This window comes from Notolabrus celidotus, chromosome 3 (assembly GCF_009762535.1).
Source record: "Notolabrus celidotus isolate fNotCel1 chromosome 3, fNotCel1.pri, whole genome shotgun sequence".
Classification (NCBI taxonomy): domain Eukaryota; kingdom Metazoa; phylum Chordata; class Actinopteri; order Labriformes; family Labridae; genus Notolabrus; species Notolabrus celidotus.
Genome location: NC_048274.1, coordinates 29,959,540 through 29,976,362, shown reverse-complemented (window position 1 = coordinate 29,976,362; position 16,823 = coordinate 29,959,540). Strand labels below are relative to the sequence as shown.

The 16,823-nt window shown below is 40.1% G+C and overlaps 1 long non-coding RNA gene across 2 annotated transcripts in view; it reads right to left on the bottom strand.

The window, feature by feature from the left end:
- Window positions 1-471: 471 nt before the first annotated feature.
- Window positions 472-16,823, bottom strand: part of LOC117810020 — a 97,735-nt gene continuing 81,383 nt past the window's right edge. The window contains exons 3-4 of one of the 2 annotated variants that reach the window (XR_004630666.1): window positions 7,901-8,044; window positions 472-1,848 (exon numbers count right to left, since the gene is read on the bottom strand). This is a non-coding gene — a long non-coding RNA (uncharacterized LOC117810020). The remainder of the gene's footprint in view (window positions 1,849-7,900; window positions 8,045-16,823) is intronic. The other variant, XR_004630667.1, reaches the window with a different exon arrangement.

Here is a 16,823-nt window from a genome sequence, read left to right as displayed (position 1 = left end):
GTTGGTGAATGAGGCCCACGGAGTACAGGTATCAAGAAGAAGGGTCTTATGAAGCTGCGAGCTGTGTCCAAAAAGCCTTAGACAGTAAAATACTGCCAAGAACATGAACTAAGAGTCTGAGACGTGACTTTTCTTTAGAAGATAGGAACTGGTCTTGAAACTGAAACCCAGAAATCTCTTACCCTTTAAATAAAACCACTAATGTAATTTTCATTAAAAAATATATTTTGCTTCATTGAACAGAACATTAGTAACATGAGGAAACATGAAATATCCTGATAAATGGTACATCATACTATCACAAGGCTATCCTGTGCCTCCTTAAAGTAGACATTTTAAGGTTTGATAAAAGTCTCATTTTAAAGTTATGTAGGTTTTCAGAGGTATAGTTCAGGGACCCCTATAACACCTGAAAGAGATATGGTTCACTAACTTTATTGGTTTATTCATGAAAGTGTTTCATACCAATGATAAAATACAGTGGGCTTTATTTTCACACATAAAACACGTCGTAAAAGAACAGACTGGGGTACTGAGGTGCTTTATTGAGCCATTTAAGACACAAAATTCCCAGAGCTGACATTTCCCTCCGAGTCTATCATGAAGTTTGAGTGGCAGGTGTGGTGAGTCTATTTGATGAAGATGAATGCAACTTTCATTTGATGCACATGAGACAAGAAAAAAAAAAAACATCAGAAAGAACTGGAAGATGTCATCCTCTGCTGTATCCTGTTCACACTGGGAGAAGGTCTTTGAAGCTACTGTAGTAATTCTTCAACAGCCGACGATAAAGTGCAGCAACATCCTGCCCCCCTCTGTTTTTGACACTGGTCTCATCGCTTTGGTTTCATTGCTGTCTTTGACTTTGTTAACTGTCTCTACCATTCCTTTCTTAGCATGCAGAAAAGCTTTAAACTCGGTTTGTTAATAATACAAGTCGATGGCAGATGTTCACAAAGACAGTCTGACATAATCTGGGAAGCTCGGGATCCTCAAAGACACCCCACGGTGCAGAGCATCGACACATCATTGTCAATTTAAAAGTAATAGCTGAACCCTCTCAAGTGTTTCCTGAAGAGACACAGAGCTCAATACTAGAGAGAGTTTCTGGAGATAAAGAGATGACTGTGTTCTCTAAGGGGCACAGACACAATACTTTGTCCAAGATAATTCATGTGAACAAAATATAAGCTAGCTAGGTAAACAAGACGGAGCTAACTGTTAAGCTAGAAAGCTAACAAGACAGACAGTGAGCAAGAAATACGTAAACTAGCAGTTTAGTGTAGCCTATATGTTAAAAATTGTTATTGGGTAACAATACTTTCTCTATTTTATGAGCAAAACAGATCCTGATCATTTCTCTGATTTTAGACAGTCTGACCAAGTTGAGGCTTAAGTCTATTAAGAAAAAAAGTTTTTTCTAATGAGTAAAATTTTCACCTTTGTGTCACTTTGTGCATCTCTTGCCCTCTCTGTTTGTTTGATGTGCCACAAGCACATCTGCATGCCTGCCTCACCGCCTTCCATGTATTTGACCCTCTAGTCCCTCCGTGTCTCCTCTTTTCCCTCAGGGCTCTTTGTAGTGGAACATCAGATGTCTTGGGACCTCTCTCCTTCTCTCCACTGTCCAGATGTTGTAGAGTTGGATCCTCTTCCCACTGGACATTCAGCCACGGCTCTTGTCTCGCTCGCAGCCTCTGTGTTTGCTGTGCCTCAGCCTGGTCTTTGGAGTTGGTATAGTCTGTCATCTTCCCAGGTGTCCCAGGTGAAGAAGTTTTCAGGCTCAGTCCTGGTCTCATGCAGCTCTGCACCATCTCCATACTCAAATCAATCTTAAGCACTACAGACCTGGAAAAAGTTATTCACGCCTTCATATCAGCACGCATCGATTACTGTAACTCCTTGTGATTTGGCATCACTCAGTCCTCATTATCCTGCCTTCAAATAGTCCAAAATGCAGCAGGTATAGGATTCCGACAAGGTCAAAAAAGAGAGACCACATAACACTCATTTTTGCCTCCCTCCATGGCTTCCGGTCACTTACAGAATTCATTTAAAAATCCTTCTGTTTGTTTATAAAGCACTCCATGGTTTGCCCCCCTCTTACATCTCAGAACTCCTGTCTCCACATCACTCTGTCATAGCACTCAGATCTTCCCATCGAACAGCAATGACAAAGAGCTATGGGGACAGGGTCTTCTCTATCTGTGCCCCAAAACTATGGAATTCTCTTCCCCCACCATCTGGTTCTCCCCCTCTGTTGAGACTTTTAAAATTGGTCAAAAAATATATATTTTATTCTTTCGCTTTTAACTGCCACTAACCACACTAGCTCAGGTGCTTCACTGCACTGTTAATTGCCATTCTTGTCATTGCTGTTGTCATTGTTACTGGGAATTTCATTTTTAATTATATTGCTCTCTTACCACTCTTCTTTCCCTCTCTCCTCCTCTGTTTGTGTTGTTTTTATTTCATTATCTCTTTTTTTCCCTCATTGTCTGTTGTAAAGCCCTTTGGATCAACCTGGTTGTGTGTAAAGTGCTGTATAAATACAGTTGATTTGATTTGGTCTCATCTTTTCCCCAGAAGATGGCGCTCAAAGAAGTAAGCTACCACTTACACATAGTGAAGCCAACCAGTCTAGTCACGCTTCTTTAACAGCTTTTCTCCCTCAATAGGTTTTAATGCTGCATTGAAAGAAAACAGTGGGACACAATGAAGTAAAAACACCTGGTGGAGTGATGGTTACACTGAGTAGACCCCTTAAGTTATGATAAGTGGCAAACAAAAGGGGAGGCCTTGAGTACTGCTGTGGGTCTTTGGTCAAAGTGTGTCACATGTGACACATATTATACAGGAGAATTACAGTCATTATATGCTTTGTCAAAGGTTTAAATGACTAAGTAGATTAAAGGGTACCTTGTGAGATTGCTCTATAATAAAGGTTCATTAATGCGTAGCTACTGAAATCAATTTAATGGTCTTCTCAGCCTTTTATTTTCAGGGTTACTTTTGTTTTACACTGTTGTTTTGTCACGATAACTGTTGTTCTTTTTATTATTGATTTTATTTCCCGTTTTGCCCTTGATATTTTTCTTCATATTCTCATTTTGTAAATCTTAATGATGTGTTTTCATGTGCGGACAGTTTCTATCTTTGTATTGGCTAATTAGGGTCATAAAAAAGACAAGTGAAAAAATGAAGACAATTCCATCCACACAGCAATCCTCATTTCCTCCTCCTTTCTTTCTTTTTTTCTCAACAATAACAAACAACTTTGAACAGAAGACATATCTGTCTCCATGGCTTTGTTTGTGCCTTCTCAAACAGCACACTCAGGTAAAAGTTCATACTGAGAAGCGTGCTGACTGAAGCTGGGAAACCTTTACACTTCCCCTTTGTTCTCTCTACAGCTTTCATTCTCAGTCCCTCTCTGTGTCTGTAGGCTCACAGAATACTATACCCCTATATAAGACTTCTCAAAGGACACCCAGTGATTTCCTCAATGCCCTGAAGGAAAACACACAATACGTTTTTAACTGTTGAAGTATTTCCTAAAGGCTTTTCTCAGTTATAAATACATCCTCCAGCATCAGCAGCAAATGTTCACTTATGAGTTAATGTTCCTCTGGTGTGACCTTTACCCATGGACTAAAGACTCTTCTGAGCCTCCTTCTGTCCGCCCTTACAAAGTTTTTATACTTCTCACGGCGTGGTTTAACACACTGGTGGGTGGGACATAATTAAATAACTTGCTGACACTGAAGCTAAATGCTGACTTAAACAACCTGACACTAATTCGCTGATGCAGAAACAGCCTTTGCTTTCACATTAAGCATATGAATAGAAATTTGGTAAGTAACAAAGACAAAGACAACCACTGAAAAGACCAGCTATAACTCTAAGATGGGAATGGTCTGAAATGAGGACGGTCTCAGTCTTTTAAAGAGACGAGAGCAGCAGCCGCAAAAAAGTGCATAAATTGTGAAAGTGCTGAAGCTCAAGGAGAATCTTAGGTCCCTCTTACCTTCCCTTGAAAACAATTTTACAATTTTTAACCACTAAATATTAAGTGTGAATAAGATGTGCAGGAAAAGCTTCCATGGAGGTCTGAAATGCGTCACCCTTGATTTAAAAGCAACTTTAGAGAGGAAGCTTCAGGTAATTGACTTTCCGCTTCCTCTATCTAGGAAAATATCAATCATGCATGAGCGACATGAAATTGCAGTTTGGAATCCTCTCTAATCCATGTTCAAATGTCAGAAAAAATAGAACAAATTGTATTTTATGAATAAATAATATTTTTAAAAGGGACACTTTGCCCTGCGGGGAACACAACTTAAACAACTTATGACCATTAAAATGTCAGTACAACTCATGTAGCAACAGAAAACAAGGCACAGAATTATCATTTTAGATTTGTAACTTTAACTTCTCTGTGCTCCATGACAAGACTTTACTCATTCAGCCTTCAAGGTCAGTGAAGTCAACCAATTCCTGAAGCGCTTTTCAAAAAAACGTGTTACATATTTAAAAAAAACGAAAAAGGAGATAGTTCAGTGTTACTGAGTTCAGACAATGAATGCTGGTATTCAAGGTTCATTTCTGTAAACAGGTTGCTATTGAGATTCAATTCAATCCTAATATTGTTGTTTTCAGACTCTCACCTCAAACCAGTTACTTTTGAATGTTCCTGGAGTGAGGTCAGAACTAGGGAGGACTGCTTTTTGTTGCTCTGCCCCACTCTGCACACACCTACAGGCAATTTAGAGGTGAAAGAGTCTGGTAAGCATGCTTTTGGACTGTGGGAGGAAGCCGGAGTTCCCGGAGAGAACCAACACATGCAGAACATGCAAACGTCACACAGACAGGAAACTGCCCGGCTGGGGGTTCAATCCAGGAACCTTCTTGCTGTGAGGCAACAGCGCTACCCACTGCACCACCATGCAGCCCATGTTCTATTTGAATTTGATTGGTCTGAACACTGATGATCAGATAACACCCACTGTAAATGTCTGCTGAGATCACTTCAACAAAAGGGCCTTTTGTCATTTGGAGGAATTTAATTTTAAAAATGTTAAAAAACTCTCAAACAACAACTAAAGGATGGAGGACAGTCTAAATATTTAACATTACTTGATGTAACAAACACATGATTTATTTCAGGCCCCAGGTTGGTAACCATTGATAACCACATGCAGGTAAAGCTGATATCAGAAAGCTTTCACTCTTTGTATGCAGAGTGTACTATATGTATGGCGTGGGTCTGTATTGTTTGGGTATTGAGAGAAATAGTGTTCCCTCTCTGGGAGTTATTAATGATTGACTCAAGGATTGTTCAATTATTCATTGGTTACTGTATGTTTTTCAATTGAACATTCACATTCATCAATTTAAAATAAGATGTTAGGTGAATGAATGATTCATTTCTTTGCACCACAGGGAGCTCTGTTGGTGTGTTACTAACTCAATGCAGCTTGGGGACATATGTTTGGAGTCTGTACAAATAACCATAGAGTGAGTTATGGCCTCTGCTTCTATGATCAAGAACCTGAATTGCCTGTTAAGCCCACTTTGCTCTGAACACAGCGACTGTAATCAATTGACTGAATCAGATTTCTACACAATTCCTCCATCAAATGAGCAAACATTTTCTCAAATCTATTGGCAATCAGAGTGCATTTTAATTTTGTAAAAGCATTACAATTTTTCATCTGCACTTTCAGACAAGGTTTCCTCAGCTCTGTGACCTCACGTCAAAGTAAGCCAGTCTGTGGATAGCCACAATCTCAACCAAAATCTGAGCAGATATATTTCTACTCATTCCATCAACAGATAAAAGAAGGGATTACATATTTAAAGTTATACAACAGAAAGAAGCTGTAGAAAAAAAAGACAACGCGATACAATAGGAAAAGGCGAAATAGCTTCAATTGTCAGTTTTTCCATAACTAGGAGGAAGACTCTTGTTTTTTCATTGATAACAAAGCACATTTGAAAATGGATGAGTTCTGACAGGGTTCAAGAAGCCAGTGAGGCTGGAGAGTCATCACACAGAAATTGATTTGATAGTTCAAATAGAGTGAAAACATGAACTTTTTTTTTTTAAGAAGCAGTCAGAAGGTTTTCACACAGCAAGAAGCAATCCTCTGTGCACGTAACATGAAACGGATTCCAGACTCTTTCATATCATATCGTTTCTCATTTCATTTCCAGAATGAAAGCAAGCAATTGACTCGAAGCCTAGCAGCTGCTTGTTAATAAAAATTAAAGGTGAAATGTGAGCTTGGAAGCACAAAACTGAAACTGTCCCTCAGAAGTGAGAAAGTGCTTGAAAACACTGGTTTCCTTTCATGGGTTGACGATCTTCCAGCTATGTGAATTGTGCCTCATATGGGAAAATAATTGGATGGATGAGACGTAAACCAGCTGAGAGCAGACAGAGGATTTGGCCTTTGATTGTTTTGTTGATTGTCTCTTCTTGTTTTATCCAACCAGTGAGTTATAGTATAAAAAACAAGCTCACTTTGGCTAATTATTTCATTGAAAACATACTTCAAACCACGATCAAGCCTCCTGAGAATGTATAGCATATTCATTATCGCAGTGTGCATAAGCAATCAATAAATTTCTGTTTATCCCTCCACACATTTTACTGTCCGATCAATTTAAAGCAGACGTTCCTGCAGACTCTTTCATCAAAGCAGAGATGGTCAGTAAGCGCCGTGTTTTGAAATGCAATTTGCTTTTGTTTAGCATCGAGACACGCTGAGTTTAGATCAAAAAACAAAACAGAGAGAGAAAACATTCATAAAGCGTGACTGGAAATTAGATGCTTTTGTTAGAAAGATGATGGTGTTATTAGGATTTATGATTGGAATAAAGATTCCTGCTGCGCTCTCCATAATAATTACCCCTCACATGATTAGAGAGACAAAGCAAAACAAATATTAGGGATTCTATTTGAATTCACTGTATCAAAATTGAACACTGAATAAGTTATTATAGCAATGCTTTTACAAAAGACTGAGAAGCTTATATTATTGATCATTTTCTGATGTAAACATTTTCTCAAAAAAAGATCTCTGACAACTGAGTAAGTCCTCAGTCATAGTTTTCTGAAGTGTGAGGTGACATAAAGCTTAGACTGTCAAAAACTGATACATTCATCTCTGGAAAAAAAAAATTCTCTGGTTCTTCTATGTCTATCAAACATTTCTTAAAACTTCCAAATACAATATTCTCATTTCTGTCTTTTTTCGTTCTGTTTCAGAAAAGGACAGCTGGTTGAGAGCGGGTTTCCCAAACTTTACCATGCAATTGACCTCCATATAGCATTAGCCTTTGGTGGGTGTATATTGTGTTTCTCCACAGTTGAATGTGGAGCAAACACAGAGCAAATTTCACTCAGATCAGGCAGTTCATTTAAAGGTGGTAATGATGGCTATATTTCTCCATCTGAGCACCCATGGCCATATCTTCAGCCTGTGTTAGAGTTTTTTGAAATTAAGAATGATACGTATTGTGTGAAATGTTCACTTCTTTTCCCACTCTGCCCAAACAAACAAAAATTCACAGTCCAACCTGAGAAAGTGTGTTGAGCTACGTAATGTTTGTTTCATTCCAGATGAACATTTCAAACAAAGTTTTTGGTGTTTGGAGTAACTTAGTTTCTGTTTTTATTCCATGGTATAGTTTTTAGAGATTTCAAGTAATGGTTTCTAAATGAACATTAAGTAACAGTATGTGCTCCTATGTATTCTTGACTGCATTTATGTATTGTGAAAATACAACGTTTTGAGATTTTTTAAAAAGTACTTTGAATACTTAAGTATTTTTAAAAGCAAGTACTTCAGTACTTTAACTCAAGTAATAATTTGACAGAGCAACTTTCACTTACATCCATCCATCTTCTTCCGCATATCCGGGTCAAGGTCGTGGGGACAGCAGCATCAGCAGGGAAGCCCAGACACTCCTCTCCCTGCTGTCATAGGAGTCATGACAGCGGTGTGCATTGGCCTGATTTTGCTTTACACGAAGCCTGCTGAAACATGATTGGTCAATATTACTCAGACATTATTTAAGTGGACACCAGGACACGCTGAAACTCCAGACTCAAGTACAAATTATATTCAATTCTATGTTGGATCTACAAAGAGATGATAGTTACAGTTAAGAAGTGAACTAGCCACTATGGATTTTAATTTCTGTTCTACTTCCCCACCTCTTTCCCTGACCCCCTAAGCGGGTTGAGATAACAAAGCAGGACTGTGCATAGTTCATGTTCTTTTTTTAAACAACAGAATTTGAATGTTTTAATTTTTCTTTTTTTTTTTTTTTTACATATCTGGTGGTGATGATAATGATTGATAATGACAATACTGATTGGGATAAGTGTGAGTAATGAATGATCATAAATTACAGCTTTCATGTGTCTTGTCATGTTCCCTGCCAGGCTGTTAAGTTGCTGTTGGGTGACATAATGCCACCCTTGAAGCTAAAAACCAAGCAGCTCAGCTTTGACATGTCATATGGTCATTAAATCAGTACCTCATTATGAGGTGTTCCGGTGATGAAATTCTACAGACACTGGAAAAGAACTGCTTCTATGCATGTAGACCCTTATCTCTGCGGATTCCAGGCTTTAAAGACAAGTCTCTCTCTGTTAGAATATGTTTTTATTTTCTGGTCCTGATGTACTGTTGACAGGTAGTAACATTATTTATCTATGTCACTACTTACCGTAGGATGTAAATTCATGCTCCTAAAGTGGCAGATCTGTCAGCACTAATTGTCACTGATGACTTCAGTTTATAGAAGTGATGATTTCATTACCATGTCAGTGCAGACAAACACTGTTTCTGTGGCATGAAAAAGGCAAAAGGCAGAACCTGTTCATCATTTATTCTCTTTCATAGTTCCTGTATCTCTCTGTCTCTCTCCCTCTGTCACTCCCGCTCTCACACACTCTTTACTCCTCCACAACTGTCATCAAACATGCTCTTTCTGAGCCATCTTCTGTTCTCTGTATCCACTGTTGAGCTGCCATGACATTGCCGGTACGATGCACTTTAAATTTGCATTACACTGGCGTCTGATGACTTCAGTGTGTGTTTGTGATTCACCCTGCAGGAGATGATCTGGTGTTTGAACAGGCCGGCTCTGTGAACAGCTACGAACTGACCAACGACCCTGCGCTCTGATGGATAACAAGGACTTAAAAGTCCGAAGGCACATGTGTCACACAGCTCCCACTCTTGATCACTTTCATTCTAGCATTGACAAGAGATTGGGTTTTAGTTCAGGTCTAGACTTTGTGTTTCTTTTTGATCAGAGAGAAACTTCTGGTATAATCTGTGGCAGTTTGAAGGGAAAAGCAACAGAGCAGGTGTCACGCTCATCCAACAGCAGTTTAACTCAACTCATCTCAACAATCAATTCAGCCCTTTAGTGTTTGACATCTAATAAGCCCAGACTTAAATCAAATGCTCATCAATGCTACCTAATCAGGCTTTGTTGTACTCACTGCGCCATCCCTTCATCACACCTCCTCCATGAGGAATCAGACCGGGCTATGAGCGTGTATCTCAGCCATGGTCCTGTACTTCTCCACAGTTCACTATTAGAAGATGTGTGGACTGGATGGATCAAGATTGCACTCAGTTGTAATGGAGAGTCTACGGAAGAGCGTTAGGGTCAGGTATGAGTGAAAAAAATGAGAGGAGGAAGATATTTTCTTAAGTCTCCAATTTTAGAAAAAAAGACAATGTCAAAAATAAAATCAGAGTTTGAGAAAAAGAGTTAAAGTCTATTCAGTGTTGCAAAAAGACAAAATACATTTTTTAGAAAAAGAGTCCAAATCAATTTAATTAAATATCCAACCCACCAACCTTTACCTCATACAGTTTCCTACTCCATCCACTAACATATCTCTAAATAAAGGCATAAAGCCCAAAAATAACCTTGAAAAAGAATGCTGTCTTATTTCCTGGACTGCAGTTGAGTTTTCATTTGGAGTACCCGACTCCTTTGTTAAAGGGAACTTCTTTTTAAGGGTGAAAGAGGCTCCATCAGCACATTGTTGTGTGTTCCCACTATGGTCTAAATATCTGTAAGGATTACAAAGATTAGTCTGCTCTTGTATGAATAAACCAATCAATAAGAAATATTCAGTGTTGCATTTTCCAGCACAAAGTTCCTACAGTTTCGAAAAGTACTTCTACATCAGAGAAGCGTCAGGTGGTAAATTAAAGATTAAAGTCCCTGTCCTCATGGTGGAAATGGGGTGCTTTTTTCAAAAGAACTCGAGTCCCAGGAGAAAGTTTCTTGGGTGGAGTCATCACTTCAGTAGTCACATTACTTTCAATCTCATTCTTAACCTTTCTCCAGCCTGACAAGCGCTGCAACCACCTCCTCAGCAGAGGAGATCAATGGAACTTATACATAAGTATATCTCTACAGGAGACTCTTAAAGGGGCTGCTAAGACATGCAGGAGTGGGGTTGCCGAGCTTAAGTAGCACTATTGCAAGAAAACGGCTCCACTGTTACTTATTTTATAGGGGAAAAAGGAACATAGAAAGATAGGCAAACTCGCAGAATGTGGACTGTTTCCAACTAATCAGTGGGAATTGACTTCCTTACGCTGTCTGTGCCATTCCAACTATTAATTCCCAGACACAACAACCTCTAAGCTGATCATCTAAACACCCAAAAATGAACCATTTGCATAATAATGTCAGCCCTGTTATATCTTTTGGTAGTGTTTGGATATCCAGCTATTTCAATGGCAGTGCTCATTTCACTACACCCCACTATTCTACCAAAATAAGTTACCCTCGACTCTCTTTCAAAGGCACCAGGGATGCCAAAGATAATTTAAATTCATACAAATAAATTCCATGCTAATGACACATACTGTTTCCCCCTTCATTACAACTGAATTTATTATCATTTCACAACACCTTTCTCCAGTGATGGCACAGCACTACAAGTGTGGGCAGGTTTTCCAGACAAAGTGTCTGATAACCTACCAGCCCTGTCTTCTTTCTAACATCTCTCTACATACTTGTTTTCTCTCTTCTCTCCCCTCATGAAAATGGGGGCAGTAGGGGAGGTAGAGCGTACAGCCTAACTGGCAGGGGTGAGCTCTAGCCCAAACAGGCTTTTCACCCTAGCTCTGCCTTCCCTGTCCTCTCTCTAACATCTCTGCACAGACTCAGATCTATTTTGGTGTCGGGGTATGATGGGCAGTGAGAGCTGGCATGGAAGGGGTTGGGTTTGGGACACTGGAGCTAACTGTTAGGCCTCCCTGAGGTGCTATAGGCCTAATGGGACCACACCAGTGAAGGGAGTCACCAACTTGATAATCCAGATGATGATCTTGCTCCCCCTCAATTCCCATGCTTGAGTTGGGGGGATATTAGAGGCCATGTCATGGTTATGTAACTTAATGGATCATTAATATTGGAATGAGAATTGAATAGGTTTCTTCACTAAACAGTTGAATATTTGGTTAACACTGTGAAAGAGTTTGAGGCATTAAATCACATGAAAAAAGTTTGGTTCAGTAGAAGGTAGATATTTACTGCTTTTGATGGGATCCATGGATTGGTTTACTGTCCACAAACACAACTTAACATTTTGCTTCAGTACATAAGGGCACACTACTTCATGCACTGAAGCTGAACATTGGTGATAGCCCTACAAAGTTAATACAGAACCGTTGAGCATAAATGCAGCGCCTGAGGATATTGTTCTACTCTCTGGAGAGTATCCACCTCAGATGTTTTTCCGAGGTTTTCTGCTATCTGGGCTTGCTGTTTTTTATTTAATAGTCAGAGACAGATGGACTTAAAAAAAAGCAGATGGTCAGGTTACAGCTCTAGACACCAAGCCAAGAGACTTTGATAAAAAAAAAAAATACACACAGCTCATACCTCAGAAACACCTGCAACTGAAGTTGTTCAGAACAAGCCCTTACTTCTGTTAGGTCTCCTCACCAAAACTTCAGCACTGGTTGTTTGTTTGTTGAGATGGCTGAAAATGCCTACGTTTAGCAAGATATTGTTCTAAAATACCGCCACGAAACCTATTTAGGAGGCAGTCGGGTTAATAGTTGTGTGTACAAACTGACTTTGACATCAGAGACAAAGGTGTCCCAACAGTCCAGGGGTTACTTTCAATCATCACCCTCCCTAAAATGAGATATTTTAGTTCCACAAACTTAACCAGACCTTGAGCTACAGTGTAGAAGATCAGAAAACCGTCTATGCTGGCTTATTAAACCAACCATTTTCAAACCTGGGAATCTGTTCCAATTGGTGGTGAGCCAACAATGTCCAATGCAGTTTAAATCAGTCTGGGATTCAGTGATGTTTATATTCACATGCAATCCAAATCAGGACCCTAACAACATGAAACTAACATCCAATTCAATCCAATAAAATAAAACACAGATAACATTGAATTATTCTCAGTAGCATGCCAACAGTCAAAAAGCTGTTAGCTTCGCAACACACAGCTGGCTCCAATCACCTGGAGCGCTGGCTTCATGCCAACCACGAGCAAAGGCTCTACCGGGTGTTCAGTGTTGGTATTACATGCAAACAAAAGGTCTCAATCAAAGATAAAACCAAATAAGAACAGGTGTTCTGGCTCTGGCACTGTCACTGTCGATATCCTCAGAAACATAAAGATGACTTCCCAGAAACATCCAAACAGGCTATTATGTAATTTATTGGTATTAATGACAATCACTCCTACATCCTCTTAGTGATAGATATAAAGAAATATGAAGCCACTGTGGTTTAATCTGTTATTATTACCAGTGCTCTTATTTTGAAGGACACACACGTTCGGACGGGAAGTGTTGGGTTAACGAGCAGAGAGACAGATATTGTCATGTAGGTGAAAACGAATAAACGCCACACATCCAATGCTCTATGAACCGTCTGTAGAATCATTATATACGCAATACGACAGCCACTAATTCTGAATTGACTCCAAGGACATGTGCAGTACTACTACTTTAATCATCTATTGAATTGTGTAACAGAAGCAGAAATGGTGGAAGACACATCTTCTCTTTCATTTATAGGCCACTTTGAATAAGTTACCTTGAAACCTTCGCCGAGCGGGATAGGATTAATTTTCCTCGATGGTTATTATTTCTGTCTCCCAGAACAGAGGTATCAAGTGGACACTGGGACCTTGCTTCACTCTATTCTCCATCAATTTCAGAGTGGCGCTGAGAAAATATATCTTTCAATGAGTTTCTCTTGGTGCAATACAGCGATGACAAAGTGCCTCTGAACCTATTGCTTTGAAACACATCAGAGAAAAATAATATTCGGTGGCACATCTAATTCATCAATATGACGCTTCTTCCTGGCTCAGTCTGATGCTTTTTTTCAGGTTTCCTCAGCAGGAATCAATCTGCAGGAGAGCACAGACTCCAAATGTGTTCTGTACTCACCGTTTGACCCGGTCGATTATCTTTCCGTTTTACTTATTATCAACACTTCAGCTCCAAATGAAACTACAGAAAAGTATCTAGATATTTTAGCTTGCATGGAACTCTTAAACTAAATGCCTCAGAACTCTTGACCCACATGACCACTGGCTCTCCACAACATTACCTTTTCCAGTGTCTGCGATTAGAGTGGTCACCACCCCTTGAACACACTTTGTGCCGGTTACCCAGGTGAGAAATTTACAGTCTGCTGTGGTGGGATTAGTCTGCAAGTTTTTTTTCCAGACCAATTGCTACATCAGCCTGGGACGCTGTATGAGGGAGAAGTTAGAAGGATTCTAAGGGCCCATGACTGACGGGGGCTCTGAAAAATATTTGGAGAAGTGAAGTGATGGGGTGATTCTTTTTTGCCCCTTTCAATAGCTCACTATTTGACATGGCTTTAGCCAAGTGACAGAAGCAAATCAATAAACTCAGAAACTTTACTTTCTTTTCTTTTTTTATTCAAGCCGGCAACGAAAGAAGCTCTAAAATGTAGTTGCCTTAAAATCCCTTTAGAAACAGCGTGGCACAACAAATATATCTGACTAGTACTTCTCTCAAGCACTATTCTCACAGGATTAGTACAACCTGGGGATCTCTGGTGATTGGTAAATTACCCCCTGACGTCAGTGTTTTTATGTCACATTTGCACTCAAAGTCTGTAATTTATTCAACTTAAAATATTAAGGCGCTGCAGGATATCGACCTTGCCTCTAGGGGCAATTTCTCACACTTCAGCATACAGTCTGCTGCTTATATCATAGCTAAGCAGTCTTTTCAGACATGTAGGGTTATGGAACTATCTAATCTTTTTACTGTAGGTTTTATTTTGTTGTTATTTGTCATTTGCCATGATCTACTTGATCAGTATCAGTCTGGCTTTAGGCGGGGCCACTCTACTGAAACTGCACTTTGGTCGGTAACAGAATCGTTGCGTATGGCTAAAGCAGCGGGTCAGTCCTCAGCTCTCGTGCTGCTGGATCTGTCTGCTGCTTTTGACACAGTAAACCACCAAATCCTCCTCTCTACACTCTCCTCACTTGGTATCTCAGGGTCTGCCCTCCAGTGGTTCAAGTCCTACCTCATGGAGTATCATGGAGAGGAGAAGTGTCCAATATGCATGGCTTATCAACAGGGGTACCACAAGGGTCAGGGCTTGGTCCCCTCCTGTTCTCAATATACACCACATCACTTGGTGCAGTGATCCGCTCCCATGGCTTTTCCTATCACTGCTATGCAGATGATGCACAGCTTATCCTGCCTTTTCCACCTGACGACACAACTGTCTCAGCTTGGATCTCATCCTGCCTTGCTGACATTTCTAAATGAATGAGGGAACGTCACCTACAGCTCAACCTGTCCAAGACTGAGCTTATTATCATTCCAGCCAGTCCCACTATAGACCCACAGATCAATATCCAGTTTGGATCACAAACCCTCATGCCCACTAAGTCTGCCCGAAATCTGGGTGTCATGATCGATGACCAGCTAACCTTCAAGGTTCATGTTGCCTCGATTGCTCGGTCCTGCCGTTTTTTCCCTCTATAACATCAAGAGGATCAGACCCTACCTGACAGAACATGCAACACAGCTCCTGGTTCAAGCTCTTGTAATGTCACGCATTGACTACTGCAACTCTCTACTGGCAGGCCTCCCTGCATTCACAGTTAAACCTCTGCAAATGATCCAGAACGCAGCAGCACGTCTGGTCTTCAACCAGCCTAAAACAGCTCATGTCACTCCCCTGCTCATTTCGCTACACTGGCTTCCGGTTGCAGCTCGCATCAGATACAAAACTCTAATCATGACTTACAAAGCAGTAACCAAAACCGCTCCAGTTTACCTGGAACCCCTCATCCAGGTCTACTGCCCTTCTCGCCCACTACGCTCAGCCTCTGAAAAGCGCCTAGTGCTTCCAGCACACAAGGCCTCAAAATCAAAATCACTAGCTCAACTCTTCTCCTCTGTTGCCCCTAAATGGTGGAATTAATTGGTCAACTCCATTCGATCTGCAGAGTCCCTCTCTACTTTCTAAAGACAGCTAAAGACCCAGCTCTTTAGGAAGCACTATGCACTGAGCTAGACTATTCTCCACTGTTGTCCCCAGTGGCAGATAAAGTCTTCCAGCTACAGTTGACTCGCACTGTCCTGATGTACTCTGGGAATCTGTGTTCAGATCTTGAGTGACCCAGCACTTGGTACTTTGGTCATTATTGTGGTGATGTTAATTGTTGGTGATGATAATGGAAGGTCTTAAATTGTTTGGTTGCTTCATTGTAGATGTTCCTTATTTTGAAAAAAAAAAAAAAAAATCCTTACTTACTTTTGTGCATTGCCTTTACACTGCTTGGCAGTACCTGCACCCAAATTGACTTGAAGCACTTTGTTAATCTTACTGATCTTGTTTCCTCTTGTCTAGATTTTGCTTGTGTTGTGTGTGTACGTTGCTTTGGATAAAAGCGTCTGCTAAATGACATTGTAACATTGTAACATTGTAACATTTGTTATATCCAACCTTATAATATCCCATGAGTGATGGAAAAAAAACCCTTCCTTCTCATTTCCATCCATAGGTTATTTCTATTTACTGATCGACATAGCGGTATATAGAGTCTCCATACTGTGCAGTGAAAAAATCCAGCTCAATTTGCTCAAAGATGCAGTCATTTCACAATGTTCAAGCAGCCTCCCACATTTTGCCGGGAAAAGGAGCAGAAAGAGCATTATTCCTTGAGAAAAAATGTCCACCTCAAATTACTGAGATATTGATTCAGACTGGTTCAATATTATCAAGGGACCTCTGTTTGTCCCAAAATATGGCAGGTGTTTTGCCTTAAATGTTTTACTTTACAAATTACAGACACACAGGATTAAAAGAACAGATGTCCTCTGTAATTATTGCATATTATCAGTCTAAAAGCCATTGTGCTTTTAGACACTGTCTACCTGCCATGTGTGCAGGTGATATAAGGAAAAAAAGCCCTGACGCTGTGGAATTACTCTTAGTCCTGCTTTCATTGTGTGAGAGGATCCAACTGACCAAAAATGTTTTATCTCATCTGAATGTTAGAAGCAGCTGATTTGGCCGTGATTGACCCACCTGCCCTCCGTACACTGCACGGCAAAGGATGCATAATCGGGCTGAAATTTGGCCAGAATTTAAAATCAGTTGTGACACTTATAATTTTTGTCAAAATCTACCTCAAATGGAACAGGGTACATATGGGCTGGCAAGACAATTTAAGAGGAACAGCTAAAAGAGAAACTACTAAAAGCAATTAAAACAATAAAACAATTAAAATCAGTAAA